Raw genomic sequence first — 6000 nt, 5'->3', positions numbered from 1 at the left:
TGGAATCCTACTTGGCAAGGAAATCAAGAAGAGAAAAAGAAAGATAAACAAACAAGAAAATGAATCCTTTATAAAAAAAAAACTCATGAGTGGAAAGTGCAGAGAGTTATATAAATTCAGTGGACGTACGTAAAGTGGTCCAACCGCGTAACTCTCTCTGCCCTTTTCTCTCTCTATATATATCTCTTCCACCACCGATTTCAAATCGGTTTAATAGAGCGCTAGAAAGGCCGAGAGGAGAAAGCGTGACGAAGAAGATTCTTCCAGCAAGGTAAGAAGCCTCACGATTTCCAGATTTTGACTTGTGTTTTCACGAACATAATTCTAGAAATAATGGAATTACAGGATTGATGAGTTTTTTTTTTCATACTTTCACTTGATTTCGTCTCGTTGTAAAATCGAATGCCTATTGTGAATCTTTTTTCAATACTTTTTTATGATCATATTCCTAGGAAGAAGAGGACTATGTGATTCTGGAGCTCTCTTTTTCGTTCCGTTTACTTAATTTTTGTAGTAAAATTGAATGTCTATCATGAACATTGTCGTTCTTTTTCCTGAGCATTATGATCTTAATTCTAGAAAGAAAAAGTATATAATCGTGTCTTTTTTTTAATTCATTTATCGTAGAATTATATGCTTATCGTGATCATTTTCGTCCTTTTTCCCTGAAATTATTTTCTAGATGTAATTTCTTTTTTTTTGATAATCAAGCTGGGGTTAGGCGGACCCCTACCAGAGCAACTGCCGCCCCATGTGGTAGAGGGATTCTACACAGGACCCCGCTCACCACATGGGATACCACCGCGTTGGTTCAAGATGTAATTTCTTGATCGAGATCTTATAGATTGTTTAGGAGCTTGAGTTTGTTCGAGATCTTGATCTTGAGAATGACCTTGACGAGAATGATCAGCTGCTCTCGTGTGTTTTCCGGAAATTGAAATGCAAGGATTTTCAGTTTTGGATGAGCCCCCAGATCGTGATCTTGGATCTTGATTTGCATCCCAATTTGTCCGTACGGACATGCTTAATTCCTAAGGGCGAGGTTAGCGAAGAGAAGTCTTTCCGATGGATTCCTATGGATCGTGCTTCACCTTTCGTATTGTTGATATGCTTTACTCGTACCTTTCTAGAAACGGACGGACAGCCGCCCGAAAATGGGTTTTCCGGTCACTCTGAATCGAGAGTTTTGGATGAATCTCGCCGGAGAATAAGTCGGTGAAGGTTCGCGTCGGATGATGTCGGCCGGTGAAGAGCGCCGAAAGCGTACAGGTGGTGTAGCGGTCAAAAAATGAGACCGGGAAAATTGGAAAATTTAAAAGATTGTGATTGGAATTACCAAAATACTCACCGTATTCACGGTAAGGACGGATTTGGACTTTCTTAGATGGATTTCATAGGGTCGAGCAGCTGTCTTAATTTGAACGGATCGGATAGCAAAAAAACGATCCAGTTGGTTGTGGTAGTTGGGCAACCTTTGTCGGTGTAGGTCGAACCATCGACCAACCAGAAACCACATGTAGCCAGTTGCCACTCTTACAGAGGTGGAGCCTTTTCTTTTAGCAGATGCATGCGCGGCATGGACAAGTGCCAGACATAACCTAATGGCAAGATTTTGCTTTTTGAGCTTATAAGATCTGTACCACCGTAAAGTATGGTGGTACCAATGCTATCAGGCTTAATCTCATCGGCAGAAAATCGATACAATTCAAGATTAATTTTTAATATTATTTAATATTAATTTAATGGTTTTAACATGTGTTATGATTGACACGTAATATTTTTTATTATTTTCTAGCTGATATAGAACGATTATGTTTATCAACAAAATATGTTTTATGGTATGAATCCAGATTTTTATAGGTTTTTTGCAAATTTAACCCTGCAGGTGCATTGGGCATGATATATTTGCTGGGAATTGACTCTTGAAACATTGTAATCGGATAAAAAAATGTGATTTTTTATGCTTGAATATTTATAAAAAATTTAAGTCATTGATTTTTAACCCTGAAAAATTCTTCTTTATACATCGTAATTGGATGATCCAATAGTCTGTTTCTATAAAACTAAGCATCTAGATCACATTCGAACCGTGAAATTTTGAAAAAATAAAAAAAACCTATAAAAGTCTTGGTTCATACGGGTTAACATATTTAATTGATAAATATATTTTAGTTACCCTATATATATATATATATATATATATATATATATATATATATATATATATATATAAGAGAGCGATAGAGAGAATCACTAGAATATGAGAAAACTAGAAATATTGACATTTTCGACATTTTTTTGCAAGTCCAACCATGTGAATGAACTTGGCATGGTGAATTTGCTAGGAATCAATTATTGGATAGTGTATTTTCGATGAAAAATGTGATTTTTTAATGCTTGAATATTTATGAAGATTATGAGCTATTGATTTTAAAGCCTTAAAAAATTTTCTTTTATGCATCAAAATAAGACGTTTCAAAAGCAGCTTCTTATAAAACGAAGCATGATGGTTAGATTCAATAGAAAATTAAGAACAACAAATTCATGAAAATCATGGTTCACACATTAGCTTTCATATTTTCAGTTCTCATATTCAGGGATTATTGACTAGACTGTTTTGTATAGTCAATAAAGAACTGCCACTTAGTCAGGGATTTTCTGTCAGGAAGATCACTTGGCCTTCAAGAAAGCCCCTTTTCCAACATGAGGCATCTGAAATTGGGGTAGTAAAGGTAGAGCTTCTTCAGAGATTCGATCAAGATAACTCATTATAAGGACGGCAGCCACTAGACTGTTTGGGTCCACCACTTTGTTTACGTTTCCTTTTAAAAAACAGAAGCTGCTCTCTATTCCTTACACTGTTAAGCTAAAAGCTTATAAAAAAGGGAGAAGGTCTACACTTGCTAGTCGGCACTAAAATGTAGAAAACTGCTCTCTGTTTCCTACAGTTGCCACTTGGTACGGAAAAGGGAGCTTCACCACTTGGTCGCCTTTGAAGGTTTATTCGCATGCACTGAAGAGATGCAGGAGTATGGCTAGGAATGTGGAATATCTAGGAGGATAAAGTTGAGGACCATATCAATAGTGAAACATCTCTCTATTCACATTTTCTTTTTATTTTGCTATTATATCAGGCATCTTCTAAAAAATCGTCATCCACATGGGTGTCAAGAAAATACCGAACCGTACTAACTTTCAGATTCGGATGTTTAGTTGTCTCCCTACCTTTGGTTTCTTTCGAGTGGTTGATGCTTGGCATTAGGATTAGAGATACTAGTGTTCTTGTCTAACTCCTTGATCATTACAGTAGAGAGGTAAGTGCAGAGCAAAACAAAACATTGCACTTGACACTAAGGCAGGGTGGTCGTGAGGTCCCACCGGGGCTTTTCCTTGCTTCGGTAAGGGTTCCTGGGATTTTGGTCATAAAAAAAAAGGCATTGCACTTGAAAACTAAGTAATGTCTTCACATTGTCAACAAAAGCCAAATTATGCATGACTACGCAACATTATGTTTTATTATTTTTAGGCATAGAGTTAAACCAAATTGAAAAGAAAATGTGAATAGAGTAAATTATATATGGCTCTCCGTCCGGCCCTCCAATATATATATATATATATATATATATATATATTACAAGATTAATATCCTTATAATCAAATATAAAAGATTAGGCCATCTATTTTTCAAAGTTACCACATTCGCTTCTTGAGAAAATTCTGAAAACAATATATATATAAAGTAAATTTTTAATATTATTGAAGGTACCAAAAGTATTGTGATGAAAATCATAGGTTCAACATGATTGGTTTGCTAATTTTGAAATTTTAAATTATATTTTTCCTGCATAACACAAGTTTTTGAGCCCTCAAATTTTAGTACATTGTGGGCCATTTATTTTTGGAGCTCTTATGAAACCTACTTACATGCCACAATCACATGATCTAAAAACCATTTCCTTCTAAAGAAACCATATAGATTGGTTTTTCATCATCTCAAAAATTAGATCTTACGGTATATTAGACATGGAAAGACCTACCATAGTAAATAACTTATGTTAAACACATGTATAGTTGGACCGATCAAGTGGTTACTATATTCATGCAAACACGGGTGCGTACCACTACATGGCATGGTATAGTGGTACATAACCACCACCCCGCACACACACAGATTTCTAAGTCAACAGCTCGCTCGCTCGGTCTCTCTATCTAGAGAGATCTAGAGAGAGATTTTTTTTTTTAATTTATAACCCGAAGAAATCGCACCTGGCATGAAGACCTGGTCATGCTGGCTCAGCTTGCTATACCTATGGTTGTCGTGCCAGCAGTATAAAACTCCGAGGCTAGGAGCCCTGCCCCCAGAGCCTATGCTACGCATTGGCTTGCACAGAGGGGCAACACTCATCATAATCGAACCTTGACTGCCCATCTAGCAGCCAAGGCCCCAGCCCACTAAGCCAACCCCCCTTGGGGCCTAGGGAAATCAAAAGTGCAAATTGTACCAGCTTAATCTGATTGATCGCTAAGTATCATACTTTGGATCATGTTTAAAAACAATGTTTTGAGTCATGAAGTTTTGGCACATTGTAGGTTGACTTTTGATCTCGCTTATTTGTCAAAGTCACATATTCAAAATCCATTTTTTTCTAAAGAAGTCGTGTAGATCACATGCATAAGGTCTGACTTATAAAACAAATAGAAAAAATGTGAAAAGAACTGTTAATTTATATTTACTTTTAATTCTTTGTTAAATTTATGGTTTGCCATAAGATCTTTTTAAAAGGTAGGTATCATGAATAATTTTTTCAAAAGGTAGGTATTATGGTTTTCCAATATGACCTATATATATATATATATATAAGGGGATACAGAACGTGAGTCAAAATGAAGTATCCATGTGACATAGCCTTACAAAGGCAATGAATGCTGCACCAATGTTATCTTTGCTGTTACTAAAATAAGTAGATTTGCTCATTCGAGCACTTGGCTAGCAGGTGTGTTACTTGATATACAAGATAACAAGAAGCAAATTTTTTATAAAAGGGGTAAGGTCCATTGGCCCAAGGAGTTCGTCTACTAGCTAGGTATGCAATTTTCTGGTTACAGCCGGATGGAACTTATTTTGTATCATGCATATTTTCCAATATTTTGAGAGCCTTTTGCTTTATCCTCTGTGAACTTTGTTGCCTTGAACATTTTTATTGTATTTTTAGTTTGCACAACCACGGGCTTATATCGCATATGAATTTGTGTGTGTCCGTGACCTTTCCTGTATGAGGTCATGCGCGCAAGAAATGAAGTTGCAGTTTCATCTTGAATTTCCAACGGAGAAAGCCATTTATATATTGTGTGGTTCCACCTTGAATGATGAATATTTTCTTCAATACACTTTAATTTCCATACACTGTTTGTTTATATAAAAAACTGCTAATGCAATATCTATCTACCTATCTATCTATCTATCTATATATATATATATATATATATATATATATATATATATATATATAGAGAGAGAGAGAGAGAGAGAGAGAGAGAGATACAGTGTGAACTGTAATTTTCCTTGATTTTTTGTTATTTTCTCTTAAATCTAAACGTATGGAATTGATCTACATACTTGGTTTGATAAGGACCAGCCCTTGAATTATCCAATTGTGATGCATAAACAAGATTTTTAAGTCTTTAAAAATCAATGGCTCATAATCTTCATAAATATTCAGCATCCAAAAATTGTATTTTTCATAAAAGTATACGAAAATATACAATCCAACAGTTGATTCCTAGCAAATTCACCATGACAAACACATTTAAATGGTTGGATTTGCAAAAAAGTGTTGAAAATCCCGTTCACACGGTAATTCTTATATTTTTACTTCTCATATTCTCGTGACTCTCTCTCTCTCTCATGGTTGATGGTTGGATAATACTATCATAATTAGTGAAGCCTCCCTTTCCTTGAAAAGTAACAAGTTCATGGGGAATTCTATAAAAAAAACAAAA

General features: G+C 35.4%; 1 protein-coding gene across 2 annotated transcripts in view; it reads left to right on the top strand.

Moving 5' to 3' along the window:
- The first annotated feature begins 207 nt into the window (after nt 1-207).
- Nucleotides 208-6000, top strand: part of LOC149814703 (alpha,alpha-trehalose-phosphate synthase [UDP-forming] 1-like) — a 74838-nt gene continuing 69045 nt past the window's right edge. The window contains exon 1 of one of the 2 annotated variants that reach the window (XM_089990345.1): nt 208-271. The gene's annotated coding sequence lies outside the window, so the exon portion shown is untranslated. Of the gene's footprint in view, nt 272-4994; nt 5085-6000 lie in introns of those variants that run through there. The other variant, XM_089990348.1, reaches the window with a different exon arrangement.

The sequence above is a fragment of the Nuphar pumila genome, chromosome 15 (genome assembly GCF_984573655.1).
Source record: "Nuphar pumila chromosome 15, dmNupPumi1.hap1.1, whole genome shotgun sequence".
NCBI lineage: Eukaryota > Viridiplantae > Streptophyta > Magnoliopsida > Nymphaeales > Nymphaeaceae > Nuphar > Nuphar pumila.
Note: the sequence above shows the minus strand (reverse complement) of the source record. Positions and strands in the feature narration are given on the sequence as shown.